Raw genomic sequence first — 23,531 nt, 5'->3', positions numbered from 1 at the left:
AGCATTTTTAGAAAAAATTTGAGGTACGCAGTTTTATAGTTACTGAACACCCTTGGTTTTCGGAAATTTTTTAAACGAAGCTGGGCATTTTCTTCATTATACACAATTTGCTGAACATAGTTTGTATGAAAGAAAATGGGTGACACCGCCAGCAAAAAAATTATAAAAAATCAAAGTTACTTTTAGTCACTTGAAACTTGCACTTTATACTTCTGTTATTTAATGGGTTATACTTATAAAATTGCATACCTAGAATTTTTCTAAAAATTCTGAGTAAAAAGATTGAAAAAGTTGGAAATAAGAAAATTTCAAAACACACCAAGCAATCAATACACTCACGACACTATGGGCCAAATATAGTAAAACTGCGGTTTTAGTTTTAGATTTTTTTTAGTAGAACTTTGTAAATTTCAAAGATATGATAAATTCTAAAAATTATGTAAAAAATTCAGTGCAATGTAGAGCTATATTCGAGGATGTTGTCAAGTTTATATTTTAAGGATTAATATATCTATATAATTTTTTCAAAATAAATATTGCAAAACTTCAAGTATAAAATTTGTAATGCCATTTTCAATACCTTATGCACGAAAATACTTTAATTCGTGGCAAATAATACCGGGATTTTCGGCACTTAAAAGGGCCGGGATCCCGGGATTAGCATCCCTAATATGTAAATATGTACATACAGCAATAACAATCAGCGCAAATCGAACTAAAACTTAACGCCAAAACACATTCGTTTACTCGTTTGCAAATTTTTAGTTTTTGTTTGTTGCAAAAATTAAAAAAAAAAACGTTTACAAAAAAAATTAATTCGCCACACTCGTCATTGTGTGTGGCGATGATAGATAAATCACACACACACAAAAGTAATCGAAAAAAAATCAAACACACTTGCAGCGCCACACAGATACGCACGCACACATTGCCAGCGCGCTCCCCATACTTGACACTGTGTTGGTAGCGGCGCGCTGTTCGCTCTCACTCACACTATACTGTACGCGCGCCACGCCGGCAAACAAAATTATCTAATTCTACACACTAATGCAGCGCCAAAGAGGCCGGCGCTCACTTCGTTGCAACACTCGTGGGGAGCGCGCGCTCCAAACTACTCAAATCGGCTGAGCGCCGCCCCCCCACGTCCTTCATATACTCGTCCAAAAATCGGGCGCTCTAATTTATGCGCGTAAGAAAATCAAGAGTTCTCTAAATCATAAACTCTCCGTAGACTAGGCGCTCGCCCAAAAATACATAAATGTTTCCTAAATCGCTCATCATTCGCTTTAAAAATTCTCTAAACTACTACATGGTAAATCATGCTCTCTAATTCACTCACTTTCTAAGCTATTCTGTTTTGCTCTCCAACCATTTCAACAACTCTACCTCAATCATGCATTCTCACCTGCATTGTATAGTCTCACGGCGCTCATCGAACTAACAAAATCATTCACTTAATTCCTATGCATGTTTGCGTGAGTCATGCACCACTCCCGTCTCCCTACCCCTGGCGACGCGTATAGAGTACTATGTGACCCTTAGTGGCAGTGTGCTAATGTATTTTATTGCTGTCCGGGAATTCGTAAGCTTAGCGCTCCATCGCATAAACTACAAACGCTGGGCGCATAGTGGAGTGGAGAGGAGTAGTCGCACATATTTTTAGAGATACTCGTAGCTTCATCAATTCGGGCAAACATTTCTCTACAAAGTAAAAAAGTCAGCACAGAAAACCTTCAAAGACTATGTACATATATGCAGTCACATCTGCCCACATAAATTTTTTCTTTTCGTTTTGCACAAATTCGTGCTGTTTGCTAGACGCCGCGCTGCGCTGTGTACTTTTATGCTGTTGAACTGTGGTTACGTCGTCTTTTTCGTTTCGATTCGTTGTTCTTTTTTCCCTTTTCAGTTCTATGCTTTATTCGTTTGTTCGCCTTTGCTTCACGGCTATGTTTGGAGTTTTATTTGCTTAACAAGCAACACTTAAGTTGATGAAGTACCTTTTGCTGTTTAACTAGTTAAAGTGTGGTACTTTTTAACATGGCGTTGCAGATTTTTTGCTTCTAAAGTTGTAAATATACTTTACTTAAGATATATAAATATATACTAAACTACTAAAATATTTACTAAACTTTGTGTTATTTCTTCAATAGTGCGCATACACCTTAAATGCACAGCTGGATTTATCAACTGTCAATATTATCTGCCGACTGAGTCTTCTGGCATCAGCTGCTACATTTAAATAATTTAACATTTTCGTGTGTTGAACTCATTTAATTTTTGATTACAACGTAGCAGTCATGTGGAAATTGCGAAAGGCATACATACATACATACATATACACATAGGAAACATGCCCATTATTTTTTGCAATCAAAGGAGACTGCTTTCCTCTACTCCAAGGGAGCTCCTAAACTCGTTTGATGAGGAGACCAACGGCGAAGTTCTTCAAGCTGCAAAAAGAATTGAAGATATTAAGTCCCCCGGTCCAGACGGGGTTCCTAATTTTGTTTTGCAACCAGCTATCATCAATTTTCTATGTATCGTCGTTCATGGATTTATTTAACTCATGCCTAGCCCAGAGAACATTACCATCAGTTTGGAAGAGGCAAATGCTTGTATTGCTGTCTAAACTAGGTAAACCTCTAACGGAACCTTCCGGTTGCAGGCCCATATGCCTGCTCGGCTCGTCGAAAACGAGGTCCGAGCTAAAGAAAATAGAGATCCACTATTCACTCAGTAAACTTTGTTACCCAGCTGACACGTGACGCAACAAGTGGTTCGAGTTGGCTCTTGGAGGTTCTAAGGAGTATTGCTTAGTAGTAAACCTAGATATTAAAAATGCGTTTAATTCTGTGCACTGGGCAAAAACCATAGGCGCACTGTGTAATATCTTTGTGCCTTAAAATGTTCATATGAAGCTACTTGGAGGACAGCTGCATGTAGTATGAAACCTCAGCAGGTGTGAAAAGTCAAAAAATCTCAAGCGGCCTTCCCCAAGGCTCTGTTCTTGGTCCTTTGCTTTGGAACATTATGTACGACGGATCGCAATACTCATCATATTTCCACGGTGTAAAGTCAACGTACAGATTATGTGCCCTTCGTGTATGCTACGCGATCAGAACAGTCTTGGACGAGGCAGAATTGGTTGTCGCTGGAATGTACCCCATCGTTATACTGGCGGAGGACAGTAGAAAGTTGTGAAGAAATACTGAATATTTATTTCCAAGTAGTCGTTTTGACTGATATTGAAAGTTCAGGCGGCAGTCCACGCCATCAGACTATGTGCGGAGATAAACAGGGTAATCGTAATGGGAGAATCGCCATCCACAGTGATGCCCGTAGAGCGCGCAAAGCTTTTTAATTTTTCGAAGACAAAGCCAGGCTAGACTTCGAATCCATACAGAAGAATAAATATCTTAGCCAACGTAACTCCCTTGCCCAGCTACATATGATGAATACCACAAGGAAATGAGATAGGATGCTAAATAACTAGGGAGGCGGTGACCATAACGCCGGTAGGTAGTGCAATAAGTCCAAATACAATCACAGAAGAACTCAAGATAGAAGAAAGAAGAATGAGAACAGTAACGGTCGCGTTCAATAACACTACGCTAGGCAGAGTGCTCATTCAGGCGATATAGTTTAAAGAGATTGCAAATTTTAGTCAATCTCCCAAAGGAGTAATCAAGAATCGGCGCTGGCATTCCTGTGGGTCAAACGATCTCTGCCATTTCTGCGATACGACCACAATCGAATACGATCATATTTGGTGGAGATGCAAGGCAACTCTAGGCCAGGCGTCGCAACCAGTAGCTCGCGTTGGCTCGCAGTTGCTCAGATGCAGTTTTGTATCATATTTTTGGGTCCAAGTATTTTTTGCTAATACCGGAATGATGTTGTTGTACTTCATAGCAGCGTTGTCAAGAGCAAAGGACAAAATAGATGACTAGATCGTTGTGCGCACCTGGTTGGTTAGATGGCAGCACCATTTTGATACGCTTTCACTGGGATTCTTGATTTTATCCGCTTACATGATTCATTTTGTTCGTCAAGCGATTTGGATTTTCCGATGAATCTATTTAGGTTAGTTATGCTGAATTTGTATGAAAAAACTCCCGAGTGTGTCACACCTTATTCGTGCCAATGCTGGGCACTCGCAGTGTAGGACCGTTTCTTTACTTCACGCAAGATTAAAGCTACGGCATCAAGGGTTGTATGGAAGGCCCCTTTTAACTGCATGTTCACCAATGGGCCAATATCCCGTTATCTTGGCTCTTAATTTGACTATCGGCCCTATTATGGTTGTCGACGTCGATGTACTATTTTCATCAAAAATAGGCCTCACCAGTCCAACTGCGCTTACACTGACCACAGTAGTTTTGCGAGGAACACCTTTATGCAAAAATACTGTGGTCAGCGTAGCTGGAGTTCGACGTTGACGTCTTACGACGTATATCTTTCCTCGATCACTTTAGAAGTTCTTCTGTCTTTGACTTGTCATAATGCGGCAATATCTTCTTCGCAGTTATGCAGGCTTGAAGGTTGTTGCAACGTGTATCAGCCATACGTATAAATTGCAGATGCAGTTCCCTTTTGATGGAACCGAGTGGACAGTTTATTGTCTCTGATTTGAATTCACTAAAATAGGCCCTCTCATTTCCGTATATGTTCCTATGGCCGGGAAGCCAGGTGAGAGAGAAATTTCTGTTAATTCCGCCGCCGAGCTTAACGCACATTTGCAATCCCTAACTGTTTTACATTTTGTTGTTGTCATGTTTTTGGTATTGCGACCCTTTCGATTCCTGGTATTTCCACTTGAAAGATGCTAGCAGAGTTAAGTAGAATACCCCGCAATCACGCCGCAGTCCATTTTAGACCCATCAGTATAGATTTCAATGGAATTCTTCTCGACTACCCGACCCCTACTCCAATCCCGTCTAGAAGGAAACTTCAACTGAAAGTTTTTCTTGAGATATATAATCTCATTCTTTCCTTGATTCGATAAGCTTCCCAAGAATACCACTATGATCGTGCCGCAGTGCCCTCCAGTATCCAGATTCCTTGAGTCTGACTATCCAGGACGCGACAATTCCGCCGTAGGATCACACTAAGCGCATGAGATGGATACGACTTACTTGCTGTAGCATCTGCACAAGCTGCTATTTGTATACTTCGTAATTTCCTGACGATGTATTGTTTATCTAGTGCTGGCCACCAAATTAACGACGCCTACGTTAGCATTGGTCGTATGATAGCCGTGTACATCCAGAGAACAATCTTAGACTTTAATCTTTAGTGCCTACTGAATATTCTTCTGTATTATAATAAGATGGGCTACTCTATCTATATGTATATATCATATATTGTCAATCACTGATTTGTTCTGATTATATTCCTTTTAAATTACTGGACTCTTAAATTAAGTCAAGAATGTTTTTACTCTTCACTTACATATTTCTTTCTAAATATGTCAAATTTTTTATTTTTCTGTTACTCATATTGATATACATATTTCATTTACCTTATTCCTTTAATCAAACTGAATTTGCTTTTTTAAACATGTGGCAACCCTTCTTCGTGTCGTTTAGAAGTAAATTAGTTTCCAAACTAGTTCAATTGATACCCATATTGTAATATCTAATTCATTTGACTTATTAAATAATTTTAATAAAATTTGTAACAGGTGGCAACCCTTTTCAAAAATTAAAAACTTTATTGCACATCTACAGTCCAACAAGCCCTGTCATTCGACACCTCACTTTGGAAAATAGAGCGAATTATATGTACATACCTACGTAAAAGCCACAAGAACCCAAATTTTCAACCTCAAACTGCATTTACAGTGAAAGTATGAAAGTTTTCTAAAAAGAAATTGCATTTGTGAATTTAGCGTCCTCAATTTTACTAAGAAGCGAATTTTCATTTAAATCCGTCTATATTTCCAGTCCAGAGAGAGTTCGAGTCCTGGTACATTTTTATCTTTTTCAATTAAGTTTTACAGATTTTTATTTTTAAAAGGGAAATATAAATTTTTCAATTTAATTAAATTTTTCGAAACTAATTATGTGTATTGGTTTTCCTTTTTATATTAAATTTTTTTTTCTTAATTTAACTTTCTCTAATGGTTTGGTTGTTATTGTTTTAAAAAGAATATTTTTTTAGTATCATTTAATTTTTAGGAACTAATTTTTTTTTAATTTTAAATATTTTTGCTATTCTTTAGTTTAATTGTTTTTTAATTTTAAGAGTTTATCTTGTAAAACAGATTTTTTTTTTCATTAACTTTTTAGGAATCTATTTTATTTTTTTCTTTTTTTTTTAAATTTTTTAAATTAATTTGTTGTTCTTTTATTAATTCCATTCTTTTGATTAGAAAGAAAAATAAATTTTTTTTATTTCCTTTCATTTTTAGCATCTTATAAAAATTTTTAAATGATTTTTTTGTCTTGTTTTAATAAATAAAAATTTTAATCTACTTTAACTTAATTTTATTTATTAATGCTTATTGTTTTAAAACGAAATATATATGTATATGTTTTTTTATTTCATTTTAAAAACACTGATTGCTAAAAGGCGTTAGCAGGTCTTTCAATCAGCCTTTCGAAAGAAAGTAAAGAGCTTTCAAGATGGTTGCCAGAATTGACAATTGTCTTACGAAACCTAACCTAACCTAATCTAAACACTGTGGTGAGTTTAAAGACAGTTACCAGAATCGCCCTGTAAAATTGTAGTGCATCTACTGAGCGAGTACTTTTCTGCTGTTTTAAGTGAACAAAACTTACAAACTATACAAGTGAAAACTTTCATTTCGGTTTCGGTGTAAAATGAATATTCAATACAGCTCCACTTCACCCACTTATTCGCCCTACGCGAGTGCTTTGGTTGCACCAACTCTGCATAAAATTAAGAAACCAAAAACACAAAAGTGTCACTTCAAAGTACGGATTTGAAACAACTCGCTCGCAGTGCTGACAACTTAACCCAAATTTCATGATATGCAAATATGGCAAAAAAGACGGCTAACTTGAGGCTTCAAAAACCGTCAAATGAAAACGAATCTTGTTGCAGCAACAGATTGATGGCAACAAGAAAGCTGAAATTCAAAACACGGTCTAAAAGTGAAACGGTGCAATGGAAATATTGTAAGGACAAAACGCTGCAAACATGCGCTCAAAGATATATACATTTGTGTGTACTACATATATATGTATATACATACATATGTGCCTGATTGAGTTCATATGCACCAAACTCAGAGAAATGCACAGAGAAAATGAAACATACGAGGCAGACAGCAGCTTTTCAGCGATTCCGGGAAACACACGCACACGAAATTAAAACAAATGAAACTAAACAAACATACCGATATACATATCTACATAATAACGCCTGTGTATAGAAGTTAGTACTGATGCTACATACTACATAGTTTATTCGCTTTTGACTTTTTGGCTGCTTTGCTGTGTATGGGAAAACTCCCGCTTTTTGTTGTCTTCATTTCACTATTTGTTGCTGTAGTAATATTTGCCGACACCGGCAAAACATCAACATCAACAAGAACTTTTGTTTTGTCTATGTACTTCTCCATCCTTTTTAATCCTTCTTGTCTCGTCGTCGTCTGCCAAACAATCAGCCAAACTGCCAAGTTTTGTTGCCAACGCTAACTAACCAAGCGAAAACCGTAGCAAAAACCATAACGAAATTTTCAAAAATAAAATGACAATACGACCAACAACAGCAACAACAACGAGAACAATAACAACAGAACAGAATTGCAAAATGGTAATAATAAACCGTAGCGAAACTAGTTTTGCATGGCGCGTAGCACAGATGCTGAGATTATTGGGCGGCTGCTGTAGCGATTGAAGCGACTTACAGTGGTGCAAAACTGAAATGGGATTTTCACAATATTCCAGAGACTTAATTTTTCAGCCGATTTGATAATTTTTTTTTTTTCATAAAAGCCGTTCGCTTGGCGATGCTAGCGAACCGAAATTTGTCAATGAAATTTACAAAACTATCGATATTTATTGAATTACCATTCTTTACAGAGCTAACGAAATTTATCGAGTTCTTTATACTTATCGAGTAATCGACCTTTATTGATTTACTGAAATTTTCATTTGTCGAATCGTAGTTTTTGGAATTTTGAAAATATATCGAGCTATAGAAATATAAACGATTATATAAGTTTAACGAATTACCACTGTTTCTCGAGTTTTACCGTGTTACCAGAGTGTAACGAGTTATAAAAATTTGTCAATAGCTTTCGAAAAATGTGGAGCTATCAAAGTTAACCGAGTTATCGTAATTTATAGAGGCATCCAAAGTTTAATGAGCTATCGATTTATATCGATATATAAATTTTTTTGTTATCGACTTTTTGGACTCGAAATGCACAGTTATCGAAATTTAATGAAAATTATTGAACTTATTTGAGTTATGTAATTCTCTTGAGTTACCGAATTTTAGTGTTTTTTTTTAATTAATTGAACTTTCGATATGTATGAAATCATCAAAGTTTATGAATTTATGAATAAAATGGAATATCTCGGGTCACTTTTAAGTCCTCCAAAGATCTTAAAAGATATAAAAAACTTTAGTCACGTTTTAGTTCCAGAGCATGAGGGAGAGTAATATTGTGCTTAGTTAGAAAATCCCTCTCGCTTCTTGTAAAATTTAAAAGATACTATTTGAGCCCGCTGTTTGAATTTATATTTGTTTGTATTAAACTTTTTAGTGCGAAGTACATAGAATTTTGAAGAAAATCCATTTTTCTGTTACTGTAGATTATTTGTTACCTAATAAATCATTGTTGAGAACAGTTATAGTGTCCCCCAAAATGAAAATGATTGCAAAAGCAAAAGTTAAATTTTATAAAAAAAAAAATTACTAACATTTTATATTTTAAACACTATCTATATAAATTTTAGGTACTGAGTTTTATAGCTAATTAAATTTTAGTTTTAGAAAGTGGATGTTTTAAGTGGCTCAGAAGTCGCTTTGATTTTTATTAATTTTGTAGACATTTCGAGCACACTTTATGCATATGGAAGAAAATACCTAGCATCGGCAAAAGAAAAACTCAGCGCAACTCCTTTGCCACTTGAAACTTCCACTTTATTATACTAAATCTTTTTTTGCGCTATAAACTACACACTCAAAACTTTTCTAAAAATTTTGTAAAGAATAAAATTTTTTTAATGTTTTTTTTTATAAATATGAAATTTCACTTTTGCAAAAGTACGCAAATTTTTCTATGTAGACAAATTTAACTTTTCAAAATTGGTACTTTTTTCACACTTAGCACTAAAAATTCAATGAAAACATATAAAAAATCAAAAATCAGGCAACAAAAATATATTCTAAATTTCATTGAAAAATTAAGGCTCTGTACTATTTTGAACAGTAAATTCCCGTTTGGCACCACTATGCGACTAGGCGGTTGGCGGCTGTAGGGTGTTGAGGGCTGTGTACATACATATGTATACATACATATATTGCTATATGAAGGACCATAGCACGTAGGCATGTGCCACTGAAACTACGTGTTTTTTTTGTGTTCAGGGTAAGGTATTTATGGTTGCGATTTTGCCGGTTACTCGCAAACAAGGAGCAACGAATTGACGTACACGAAAAAGATGAAGAAAACAGAAATAGTAGTATGTAGTACTAGCAAAAGAGAAAATGAAACATAAGAAATAATGAAACGTAGCGCACTAACTACGACGACTACTCTGGTGACTTAGTAGCAATCATAGTGTTGACTTGTTGTTTTTGTACGTTTTACAGCCGGCAGTTTTCACTTTCACGCTACTAACTATAGCGCTGGCTAAGGCAACAAGAATTTCGTGTGTAGGCAAGGAAAAAAGTTTGTTAACAACAACAACGGCCACTAGCCAAGTGAAGTATTTAAGTACCTGGGCCTTTAGAAGTTTCGAACAGAAACAGAATGAATAAAAAGTATACAGCAACTACAAAAACAAAAAATGCAGCAATATTAAATATTACCGTGAAATGCGGCAAGTTAATGAGTAATGAATGAGTGGAACTTGAAAGTGATGAGACTTTGCATGTTGCACGACCTTGTAATGGAAAAAGGCAGAAAAAATATGTGAATACTTATGTATAAGTGTGTAGGAATGTTGGTATGCATACATAAATATTTTATCGGAATATTTTCACAAAGGAAATTAAAAATTGGGCGTGAAGATACACTTAACAGAACTCAACAGAAACGAAATACTTTTTGGTAAGGATGTCAGCCCAATATTCTTCTGCAAATTTCCGCGAGGAAATTGGATAATGTTCTGCTCAGGATGAATGCTTGAGTTCAAGACGTCGCTCGCACGCATTCCCTCTCTGATTCAGGTAAAAGTGGTCGAGATAGGCTTAGAGGAACTCGGCAGGCAATGGGAAACCTGCGAGTCTACTTCTGCCATTTAAAAGCCGCTCATAAATAAACGATTTGGACTGTGACGTAAAACTGTAGGTCGCTCCATTTGTATGTCAACATCAATACGCACACCAAAAATTGGAGGTAAGGCACGGCCAAATACATAAAAAATGTCCTATTAGAAAAAACCCCGTTGCACACCAAATGGCCAAGCACTTTCATTTGATATCTACTGTTCTTAATACAATGAACGGAACTTATTATTTTTTTTAGACAGGCAGCAGCACTATTAAAAAAAAAATATGACCTTACTGCACATATGGAGGCCAAGTCCTTTCATTTGACAACTCACTTTTTAGTCCAACGAACAGCCCACATCTTATAATTTTTCGTATAGGCGGCAACCCTTTTCGAAAATATAAAACCTTATTGCACATCCGAAGACCCCACTTTTTTAATTTGTAAAAAAACAGTGCAAACGTGATGTCAATAACAAAAAATGCCTTCGCGTATTATATGTAAGGTAGTAATTTAAAAAAAAGAAGCTTATTGCACATCCGGAAACCATATCCTTTTACTTGGTAGCTCATTTTTGAGTTCAATGAATAGTGAAAACCGTATAATTTTCATCAAGGTGGTAACCCTATTCAAAAAATAACAAACTCTTGAACGTCTAGAGACCAAGCCTTTTCATTTCACATCTCACTTTTTGTATTTCAACGAACAGATGTTATAATTTTTTAGAGGTGGCAGCTCTATAGAAATTCTGTGTACTGAAGATACTACTACTGTGTAGTAATTCTCGAGGTTAATAATAATAATAAATTGGCGCTTACTTATAAATACATATGTTAGTGTTTGGCCGAGCTTCTCCGATTTGTGACAAGCGCTTTGATATTTTGTCCCACAAATGGGAGGGAACTACAGTTTTACGCCGATTCCGAACGGCGATAGTATTTTCATGAGAAGCTGTTTTTTTTATTTTTTGATGTTGGGCTGAACCGGGCTTGAACCCTGGCCCTGGTAGCGCGCACTGGCAACCACTACACCACAGCGGCCACACATTTGAGACTGGCGTGGTCAAAATATTTCGACTTTTGCTCTATGCTATGTTAGGATAAAATGGTAATTTTTAAATAGATGGAAACCCTACTCAAAAAATAAAAGTTGTTGTATATACGAAGGACATGCCCTGTCCAACCCCTGCAACTTATATCAAGGTTTCGCTGTGCTTTCTTAGTCACTGGTATCATATCGAACATCAAAAAGTATTTAACAAAATGTGATTGAATTTGACATTGCTCTCATAAAACCCATTCGATAAAGTCAAATTGAAAAAAAAATGTATGCATTTTGAATTTTTTTTTAAATATTTTTTAACACAATTGTACCTTAAAAGAGAACCGCACTGAGTTGTCAATCACACCTTGTTTAAAATACCTTCTCAAACATCGAATTTCCTAAAGTTCCTTAATGTACTATGCGTATTAAAAAACACCCCTCTTCACCGTCATCTAATAGTTTCAACAGTTTGAGGTACGGACCGCAGCGATTTCAATGATTCTTCAAGCAACATTTGTGCTTAACATAGCAAAAGAAACAACAACATGTCGCCTTTCTCGTTAAAAACAAGAACGCTTAAATCAAAAAATAAAATAAAAAATACAGAAATCGCTTCGGGTCTCGCTAACTAAATTGTAATGCAAATCTTTAATAAGAAATGAAAGCAGAAAAAACAACTGAAAATATTTAAAGTATTTGCTCGTAATTGAACTTTCTTTTCGCTTATCAGCAGTGGCTGACGTTGGCGTGCAAAATACAAACAACAAGCTAAAAATAACGAACAAATACAAATTGAAATAAAAATAAAAACAAAAACAAAAACAGGAAAAACATAAAAAGAATCATATATCATTGGAAGGAGCAATACAACTACATTTGCACAAACGTCAACCAGACAGCCAACGAGTCGATCAGTCAGTAAGTATGTATGACAACGTGCAAAACAACACGGTTTTTGTTATTGCAATAAAAATATATGTACATACGTACTTATAGATGTTTATATTTATTTAACAAGACTAGCAGTTGTTATTGTTATTGACTTTTATTTACTGCCATTTGATAAGAAGTTGAAAGTATTTCGCATTGCAGGCGCATAGATAAGAAGAGGTAAAAACAGTGGGCGCATATACTTACACACACACTCACTGACTGGCGGGCGGACTGGTAGACAAACTGGCTAAACGGGCGTTTTAAGTTATTGCAAATTTGTATTAGTACATGCAAACGTATATACTAAAACTGAAGGATGAGCTCACAAAAAAAAAAAAAAATTGCCAACTCAAATATGGCCATAGATATTAAGTGGTACGGGTGAAAGAATAAGATTGATTACTGTATTGTACATAGAATTGTATGTATGACTTGTTGGTATATAAGGAGCGCACGCGATTCAAACAATGGATGATTGCTTGCAATAGACGCCGTTAAAATATACACTAGGTGGGTGCTCAGAGAGGACTGACTTCGTCTCGTGTTCCGGTACATGACAACTGAAAAAATTTTGCTGCTAATTTTTCTATTATTTTCATATATGTACATATGTAAGTAGCGGCGTATCGTATGACCGACCCCCTACCTATGTAAGCACATCTGTACGAAGAGCGCTCTTTCTTTGGTTTTAATAGCTGATTGCCTATTACTTTAGTTCCTATAAGCATGTGAGTTTTAAAATTTGTATGTACTTATATTTTTTATTAAGTATATTCGTAGCTGTCACAAAAAACACCGGTCGTAAAATAAAAATTATGTTAAAATTAAAATAGCAACAAATTGTTGTGTTTTTTATAGCATGGAATACTTCCTTGATGTCTGAATCGTGGAAAACGTATGATAATGTATAAAAGAGGCGGGACTGAGTACTTTTTATGGGATTTTTTTGCAAATACCCTTCCAAGCCATGTCAAGTCTTGCTTTCAAGTCTACTCGGTACGAAGGCGAAGGTCCCGTTTTAACTATTCTATAGCCACTGATAAGATTCAGTGAATATTTTTCCATTCATTTTTGCTTTTTGACCTTTACTGCTCCGGCCAATGCTATGAAATCTGCCAAATACCCACCAACTCAGCGCAGCAGAGAATGAGTTCTATTCATAAAATCGACAGACAGTTTTTGGTCTTCGAAATATTCATTTAAGTGCAGGGATAGCTGATCGAATAGTGTTCCGTTAAAATATAGATTGATTTTTTTTTTAATTCGTCCAAATCCTTTATGAAGAATTCTGTGTCTAAAGCATACCTATCTTTAACTACATATTTTACATACTTCTATGTAAGTAGGTTTGTCGAAAAGCTAAGCGAGATAGCAAAAGCACTTGTCAGGCAGCAAAGTTCAAAAGGTGTGCTGCACGAGTGTCACACAACAAGTGACCCGCGCGGCGAGTAGGTGGGCAGATAAGCTGTGAGAGGTATGTATACTAGGGTGGTACTTGAAATAACATCAACATTTTTCTTGGGGCAGCCCTTTATTTTGGTCTACGTACAAAATAGAGCATCCAGAAAATTTGAAATTTTTACAAAATTCCTTTTTTTAAATCGCAAAAACAAGAAAATTTTGACTTGAAATCTAGTAAATTAGATATGCAGTGGGGAGCAAAAATGAGTACATGGTATTTTTTGTTTGTTTTTTTTTTGATATTTGCAAGGTTTTTGAAGCTAAATTTTTTATTTTTTTATAAAAATATGGCTCATGCTTCCACGAAAACCATATAAATAAGCTTTATATGGAATTTAGAAAAATTCAACAAATTTTGATTAATATTTTAAACTTTTTAATCCGAATTTTTGCAAAATTTACATTGTTATAGCCTATTAAATTTGAGTACAATAAAGTGCAAGTTTAAAGCGGCTAAAGATGGCGTTGACTTTCAGTATTTTTTTGTTTTTTTGCTGACGGCTTTTTACACATTTCTCCATATACATAAATTTCATGAATTTCTTGCAAAGAAAACTGAAAAATATCAACGCCATCTTTTATAATTGCACTTGTTATATAAAAAAAAACAAAAACCATAAAAGCCGTCAGCTGAAAATTTGCACTTTATTACACTAAAATTTAATGGGCTTCAAATTGCATAGCCAAAAATTTTCTAAACATTTAGATTAAAAAGTTAAAAATTTGAATGAAAACTTGTTGAATTTTTCCAAGCTCTGACTAATATGGTTTTGGTTAAAGCATGAACCAAATTTTTATAAAAAATGACAAAAACTTTAGCTGTAAAAACTTTGCCAAACATTTTCTGAAAATGAAGATTAAAAGGTTCAGAATTTTAATGAAAATTTGTTGAATTTCTGTTAGCTCTGCGCAAAGTTTGAATGCTTGATCAATACGCTTAAAGCATGAACCATGTTTTTATTAAAAATAGCAAAAAATTTCAGCTTTAAAAACCTTGCAAATATTTAACAAAACTCACCATGTACTCATTTTTACTCCCGACTGTATGTATTATGGAAACTGATACATATAAATTAATACACTCGCTGAGTTATAGCTGGCCAAATTATATATTTTATTTAATTTTTGCCATAAAAACAAAATATTTTGTTTTTTAATCTGGTAGCGACCCCTAACCATTTTTTTAATTTTCAAATTTTTGTAGGTACCACAAAACAAAAGGGTGATTCATGAGACTGATGTTTTTAAGAACCACCCTAATAAGTACTCTTATAGAAAATATGAACTCAAAATTCACGAGTTGACTTTCCGAGTTAGAATGCACCATTGGTGGTACACTTTCACCGCCTATCCGTAGATTCATTCGCAGGTCGCACTTGCGTTCTTGCCGTCTGTCTTTCTGGTTGTTGTCATTCGTAAGCCGCTTAGACAAATAGCAGCATTTTTGCGCATTTTAACTGAATTATTCACGCATTCACCTAAACACCCTAGAAAAATAACAACAATAACAACAAGAACAAGACAAAATTCATAACACACATACACCTTGTCTAAGTGGCAACGGCTTTGCGCTCTGACTAAACGCTTCCAACCACAAACAAAAAGCGATTTCCAAGCAAACATATTTAGCATAGCGAAAATGATTTAGAAAATGCACGTGACTCAGCAATGCGTGCATGTAAAGGTATTTGTCTTTTTCTCTTTGCTAGAATCTAATGTATGGCCTTCGCGTGCGTATTTATGCCCTTTGCCATCTGGCCGGCCGACCGACCGACCACCTTTTGCCAACTCAGACATTGCGTGCGAATGTGGAAAATGCGTTCACACTTTTGCCCTTTTTGGCGCCTCACAAGCGGGCACGTGCTACTTTTCTAAGGGTAGAAAATTTAAATCTTTACACATGTAGCACCTTATCGGTATGCATGTGTGCGTATGCGTGCCGACAAGTCGCATTTCGCACGCACGGTTGCATTTTGGCACCTATCGCATGTGCAGTCGTAGTGTTTCACTAAACACTATTAGTTGCTGCTATTTTCGTTTTTGTTTTTTTTTTGTTATCTAACACTTTCAGTTTGTGATGCAAAAAAAAGTGTTACTTTCATAGAGATTACGCTTTGTGAAAATGCCGACCGACCTGACTCTGACTTGAGACGAGTATGTATCTTTATTACTTGGTATTATTTGCTCATTATTTTCACCTATAGCGCACTTTGATCCGGTTAACTACCCTTTTGCTCGTATCATTCGTTGCACCACACCGCACTCTTTAGCGCATTTCACAAAATTTATGTTTATTTATATGGTGTACTAAGTATTTGTTGTCACTCTTTGCACTTTCATGTCGCGGGTGTTTAATAATTTGCTAAATTGCATTTTGAAACTCATTTAGCGGTAATTGCATTAGTCGCGTTTGACATGATTTGCCATGTAGGGCAAAGATCTCTTAGTTTACTTACTTACTTATAGATAGTGTAATTTGCATGGTATTTAGCTAGACAAATATAAAGAAAAAACGCTGGTACACAGAATGTTCATAGCGTTTAGCAGTCATTTTTTAAGCTTGAATGCTTGCCATTTTCTTGTTTTTGCAATGGGCTAAATATACAGCTTGTGAATTCATAAGAAAGTGAAAGCTAAGCCGGTTTAACTATGCATTGCATTGAGCTTCAAGTATTACCACTATGAAATTGGGCATAATTAAGCAGGGATAAATTTGAAATAGTTTACAGATTTTATTTGCATTTTTTTTTTAACTAAAAGGAACTCAGGCATGTTGTGAAAATCGTACGATTTCAAATTGGTGCGATTGGCAAAATCTCTTTCGGAGGATTTATAACAAAGAGGAAAAATGTGTCTATATATCGATGGATATAACGTTAATGATGTATTTCTAGCAGTTTCCATTTACGTTTAATAGTTTGATTACAAATGTACGTTAATACTTTGCAAATCGCACCGATTTGTAATCGTACGATTTTCAGAACATGCCTCTTCAATGTCACAGTTTAGTAGGCCACCATTACCTTTGTTGAAGAGATTCTATAATACTGAGTTCCCTGAGACTGAATGCTGGTTTAATTCCAGCACAGAGCCCGGACTCGCGCATTGTCGAATCTTCACTGACGGCTCCAAAATTGACTCTGGGTCAGGATTTGGGGAATTCATATAAGTTAATGGGGATAGGCTTCGCCTTTCTCTTGGGGAGTATGCTGCGGTCTTCCAAGCTGAGGTGTTTGCACCTTCAATCTCAGAAGGTCTATCTAGTTTTTTGCTCTCACTGAGCAGACAGAACTGCAGACAACTTGTTGGACCGCTGACTGTTCATTTCACGCGGCATAAACACTTGACTGTGATAGGCGTACATGAAAACTCCATTTGCCCATCCTGCCTTGAAGAGAATGAGACGGTGGAACACTTTTAGTGCTTCTGCACCGCCTTTGCAAGAATTGGTATGAGATATTTGGCCGCGATGTGTTGAGAGATGAATACCTGAGCTCTTTGACACCAAATAATCTGCTTAGGTATTCTCGTAAATCGTGCAGATTTAAAACAAATTGATAGGGACTTGAAAACAGTAAAATATATGGAATGGACTGCCGAAAGTATCTGAGATCAAATCGTTTGGACGGTTACAGATCCAAAGAAGAAGTAAGCTGCTGTGAAGGCGTAAGGCTGAGGAAAGAATGAGGAACGGTTAGATTGTACAAATTTCAGTACGTTCATGCCAACACTTAAGTAAAACGAATACAGGACATAAAAATATGTTAGTACATTCAATAAAATAACTACATACTAACCAAAAAGCAATAAAAAAGTATTTCCTACTTCACATTAAAATTTTAACAATTCCCCCGAGCCGATAGCAACGACCCAAAAAGTAAGAGCAAATGGTAGAAATGCCAAAAGGGGGGTGCAGGGTCTAAAAACAAAAAAAAAAGAGTTCGCCGTTGTAAGTGCACATATGACCTGCATGAGCGTTTTAACTGCCACCTTCTGCCGCTTTAAGTATAAATATTTCATTTTAATGCTCGCCAAACCCTGTGAAAACGGATGGAAGATGGGGACACTACACACACCAAACGGAATGGGGAGCTGGTGCATTGCTGATTGCAGCTGGAAGCAATAAAAAAAATGAGTACATTTAAGACGCGTATGCCGGGCGCTTTTCGTTGAACGAAGAACAAAACCAACTGAAAGGGCTAAGAAGTTTCGTAAATGTGAGGGCGGCTGCATTTTTTGGGGGACAAAAATCATACAACAAACACACATACGCACGCCTCGAGCTTCAAAACAAAATCGCTTGCATTTTTCGCCATTTTATTTTCTTCGCGTTTTAATATTACTAGTGTTCGCCCAGGGGTTGAAATTCAACCAATAAAATTAAGGATAGTTTATGTAAGTTGAATGAGCTAAAATAACATTAGTCGGAATGGGTTAAGTGGAGGGGAGTTTAGCTTAGTACTTGGCATAACATAACATAACCATAACATGAGAATAAATAACATAACATATGAAGCATAACACACCACAATATAACATCGCACACTCTTCAGTTGTATTTCCTTTTTATCCCTTTTTTCACCTCTATCTAAATCTTATTTATTTTGGTTCATTTTATGCCAAATGNATTTCGGTTGTTGCAGTTGGCTGGTCGTTCGTTGGTTCGCTGCTTGCTGCATTCTCCGGTTGGTTGCCACTGCATGTAGTTATTCCTGTTTGTTGATGCTATTGTAATGCAGTCGTTCACTACATAATGCACTTACATATATTCGTATTTATTGTTAGTGTTTGTGTTCATGCATGCATGCATGCATACATCTACTATATATATGTAAGTGTAGTAGCGTTGTGTTTCGGCAGTGCTGCCGTTTGTTTTTATTGCCGCTCCACAGGAACAATGTGAAAAAAAAAAATACTGAAATCGTCCGCCATCCTATGTCAAGCCATGGCTGTCGCTTTTTTTTCTTCCCCGACTGCACTTCTGCACTTTAATAGTTCCTTTGTGTTGTTATTCTTGCTCCATAATGTTTTGCGCACTGCTACTGGTTTAATATTTTTTATCTTTCTTTTAATGTTATTTTTATGTGCCTGCTTTACTTGCTGTGTTTTGGGTTTTTTTTTGTTAACTATTTTTTGTGTTTTTTCTGTCAACTCATTTTTATTTACAATATATTGCACACTGTTATTCTTGTATTCTTGTTGTTTTTTTTTTCAACAATGTATTAATTTTAGGACCAACATTCATGCATAGTTAGGGTGGTCCAAAGAAAAGAAAGTCGGAATTTTTTTGCTCTCACCCCCTAGGATGGTTTTATATAAAAAATATGTGCCCTTATTTTTTTTTTAAATCAAAAAATATTTGGAGGTCGCTCAAGACGCTTAAATTTTGCCATGTATCTTATATGGAGAAAAGTACCTTTTTCGTTGAAATGGTACTGAATCCTATGTTATGTTATGTTATTAAGGTATTGATAATTTAGCAAAACAACTTTATTATGGAAAATTTCATATGAAATCATCATTTTCCATGTTTGAGAAGTAACACCAAACCAGCAATTACTATTATAATTAATTTAAAGTTTCCATAAAAGCAATTGTTAAGAAATCTATCAATAAATAACTGTTAAAACGTGCCACGATCGAATTCGTTAAATTAAACGGATTCAATGTCTTGATCAGCAGATATTCGGTGCATTCGCCTATTGATAGTTTTTGATAGTTTTGCTGTTCGCGTACACAAAAATCCCGCAAAGAAGGAGAAAGTGAGACACCAAACTGACATTTCATTTTATTGAGAAGCTGCTAGAAAAAATTTTTCCAGCAAGAAAAAAAGCCCGTCAAGGTCATATGTTTGAAACTTATGAAAAAAAAAAATTAAATGTGTTTTGATGATTTTCAAATTTATTAGGACCGTAAATGTATCGGTAGAAAGTGAATACACATTTACTTACTTTTGCTTAGAAAATTACTTTAGGCAAACTTTTTATTTACATTGTTTTCATGTTTTCCGTTTTAGGCTTTGTTATGTGAACGAAATTTCGCTCAGCTGTACTAAAAACTTGCAAGTTTTTGCTAGCTTTGCGTTCGCGTACTTGTGCAAACATTTCTCTCCTTAAGAGAGAATAGATAAAAATTCATTTGAATTTGAGTTTTCCTGCTGGAAGAATACGCGAATACAGCTATTATTGAAAAAACTAATCAGTTCGTTGGACTCTTCTGAATAAGAATAGCTTTATTCCGGTTAATTTATCATAGTTTTCAAATATGCCGCGTAAAACATGGCCTCACCGACCACTTAAAGTTGGTATTAACGGAGACACAACTCAACCTCTATCATCCAACTTCGATCCTCGACTGGACTTTTTTCGAGAGGCGGCCGTAACCTTAGAAGTTTTTGTGTTGTAACCCGAATACCCCAAATATTTTTTTTGCAGATCGCCACATTTGTGTGGCAACATTAGACGGAAAACTCAGCAAAAAAATCAATTTCACGATGGATCCTTAATGGATATATCGCCAATCAAATACATAACTGAGATCATGCTCTGGTCACAGTTACTAATAGAACTTATATTCAAAAGGGGTTACCCAGACATTATGCACTACTCAAAACAGCTATGAGCTTTATCCGTGTAGAAGCCAGACTAGACCTCGAACATGAAATTTAGTGTTTTAGCTGTAGCAGTGGTTCAAGATTGATGACACATAATACGAACCATACAGCAGATATACATCGTGTCAAACCTGGTAGAACATGCGAAAGCGCTCTGCATAATCTGGTCTGAGAAAACTATGAAAGCAACGTGAAATTTGTAAGGAACTGTGAAAGGTTAGTACTTATATCATGAACTCAGCAAGTTTTGAAAGTCTTAACCTCTACTGAATATCGTGGTCCTATTGGCAGAGTAGGGATAATTTGGATGATCGCTTGACGAACAAGTACTCTTTGATCCAGAACAACTTCTCAAGAGATTGTCATGTAGTGTAGAAGCGACCAAATGTTTGCTTTAATCAAAAGAGAAAACGCAATGGTCAAAAAGCGAGTCCTAAATCTCTCAAGGTTGTTTGGGAAACACTATATTTTTTTTATTTCTATACATTTCCATAACTTGATTGCATATTCGTTTTTGTAAAGAAAATTTGACGTGTCTAAAAATCGAAAACAACCGTTTTAATGAGAGCTGTATTCATCTTACATGCAGCTTCCCACAACACTTGAATACATTGCAAATTTTCTGCTAGTTTCCCCCTTTTGCCATGAACACTACTAAACTGTTTTTTTTCCCTGTTGACAATTTGTAACCGTAAATAGGGAGCACTCTCGCGCAAAACTCGTGCATGAAAAGCCTTACTAGGGATGTACATGTGTATGTGCGAGTGTAGAATGATGTGTTGTATAAACAGAGGTTTAAAATTAAAAGTAAAGTAGATAGTAAAGCAGGGGCGAGGCGGTAGGTGAGCATTTAAGCCGATAGCTGTAAGGGTTATGAGTGTTACCATGGGCATAAAAAAAATTCTGAAGAATCAGTAGCTGAGCACAAGTAAGAGAAGCTTGGCTGCATACTTACATATGTAAATGTTTGTAGTGCAGTGTAGTAGCAGCGCAAATTACATGAATAGTTGAGAGGAGAGGTGGGGATTTGCTTAGATTTGAAGCCCATAATGGGCGCGCACATATTTAAATAATCGGGACAGGCTTAAGTTTCATCAGTAAGGGAAGCAGGGCGGTAGGTAGAGCGGCAATGAATGTGGGTGCAAACAAAATACAAATACAAAAGCACATAACATTCACACCCAAACACATTCACGTAGTAGCCAGCATTTTTTTGTGCGCGATTTCTCAGTGTTGCCATGGGGTTACTTTTCAACCGTATGTTGACATATGGGCACATGTGTGCGCCCACATACAACATTTTTTTTTTGTGCGTTTGTTTTTGTACATTTTTTTATGCCAAATACTATGCAAGTACTTTTGTTTTTGAACTTTTTTGTGCGAATGTGGCTTTTGTGGTATGCGGGTGCTGCTTTTTTAATGCAAACTTACTGAACTTATATACAAACATTCATTGTATTTAGGAAAACGCATTTGGGAATATGTACGTCCAAGTTATGTGTGGACATTTGTATGGGCCGTAGTAGCATGCATAAGCTGTGTTCCCTTACTTTGAGGTGGGTGGTAAAATGTACGATTTTGAGTGAGCCATATGCGATGCGGGTGATACAGTTGTTTGTTTTGACAATTTTGTGGTTTAAGTTCGTAATGACAGATACTTATCAGCAATGTAAATATGAATGATTATGTATAGTGGTTTTGCTTAACTGGACAGTTTTGGATGTTTAGAGTGCAGCAATCTACATTTATATATAAAAGTGTTTCGAAAGCACCTTAGATGATAAAACCTGCACTTTAGAAAGAACACTGTAGGAGTAAAAGCTCAAAAAAGCTCCATATCATTCCATGAGCAACACTTCTTAGGTCCAACGCTGACTAGAGGGAGCTTTAATTTTTGGCCAGCCGAATAAAAATATACAATCGGCTTTAAAAAGCTTAGCACGCGAGCTTGTGAGCTGAACAACTGGGCTTTAGAATAAAAGTTATATCAACGATGGCCAAAGAGAGCTTTTTCGCTGTGAGTGGCATTCAAAAGTCTTCATGGAGCTTTTAAAGGCTTCTTATATATTTAGAGCTAAAGATCATTTTCGAAAAAAACATATCTTACATGAGGAGATTTTTAAAGCTTTTGATGGACTTTTTGGACACCACACAATAAAAGTTCTCTCTGGTTCTCATTGATTTAAATCAATGTTCGGCAGAGAAAGCTTTCACTCTGTACATCTGTATACAAAACATAAGATTGAAGAAGCTCAATACGCCGATAAGGCTATGCCCATCACCGCTTTAGATCAACGACGTCTAGAGAAATATTTTACATTGTGCATTTGTAAAATCTGTAGAAAACTATGGGGAACTTAAAATGCTTTGGGGAAGGTCCATGCGTGGGTCTTTAGTATTTTAGATCAGTTACTACCAAAATATATCCCTCAGGAGAACCTTTTGAAAGCTTTCTGTCGAGTTGATATAAGTTACGACTAAAACATAGTCCGCGTGAGGAGTTTTTAAAAAGTTTGATGTACATTCTCTACCGACGCGCCCCAAGTTTTTTATGAGAACAACACCCAATTATTCCTAAGTTCTTTAAAAAAAAAAACAAGTAAGAAAGTCTAAGTTCGGGCGGAGCCGAACATTAAATACCCGGCGCAAATATTAAATAAATGTTTTTTCACCTTTCCGAAAGCTACCGCTAGATGGTTAGCCAGGATGTATCAATTTTGAGTAAATTAGCGTCCTTAAATTTCGAAATATTGAAGTTTCAAGCATTTCTGAAATTAACCGTTATATGAAAAGCGGCCGGAATTTTAGTCCGATTTCAATAATTTTCAAAGGTTTGCTTTTATGTGGCAATCACAATAATAATACCGAGTTTGGTACAAATTGGTTGAATGGTTACCGATATATATATATGTGATCATAAGTGGGCGGTGCCACGCCCATTTTCCAAAATTTTATCATAAACATATTATAGTTGTTGCAACCACCAATTTTGAATAAATTAGCTTAATATTTACTGATTTATCGAAGATTTTGTATTTCTCGAAATTACCGTTATATGGGATG

At 35.8% G+C, this 23,531-nt stretch overlaps 1 protein-coding gene and 1 long non-coding RNA gene across 3 annotated transcripts in view; one reads left to right on the top strand and one right to left on the bottom strand.

The window, feature by feature from the left end:
* The window catches only part of jim (zinc finger protein jim), an 80,591-nt gene that overhangs the window by 44,674 nt on the left and 12,386 nt on the right, over window positions 1-23,531 (bottom strand). The gene's annotated exons all lie outside the window — the stretch shown is intronic.
* On the top strand, window positions 601-21,603 carry LOC108379132 (uncharacterized). Its single transcript, XR_001849468.1, has 3 exons — window positions 601-681; window positions 16,322-16,326; window positions 21,591-21,603. It is a non-coding gene; the product is annotated as an uncharacterized LOC108379132 (long non-coding RNA).

Source organism: Rhagoletis zephyria, unplaced genomic scaffold, assembly GCF_001687245.7.
Source record: "Rhagoletis zephyria isolate East Lansing unplaced genomic scaffold, Rhagoletis_zephyria_1.1 Rzeph_scaffold_00122, whole genome shotgun sequence".
In the NCBI taxonomy this organism is placed as follows: Eukaryota; Metazoa; Arthropoda; class Insecta; order Diptera; family Tephritidae; genus Rhagoletis; species Rhagoletis zephyria.
This window is presented reverse-complemented; position numbering and strand designations above follow the sequence as displayed.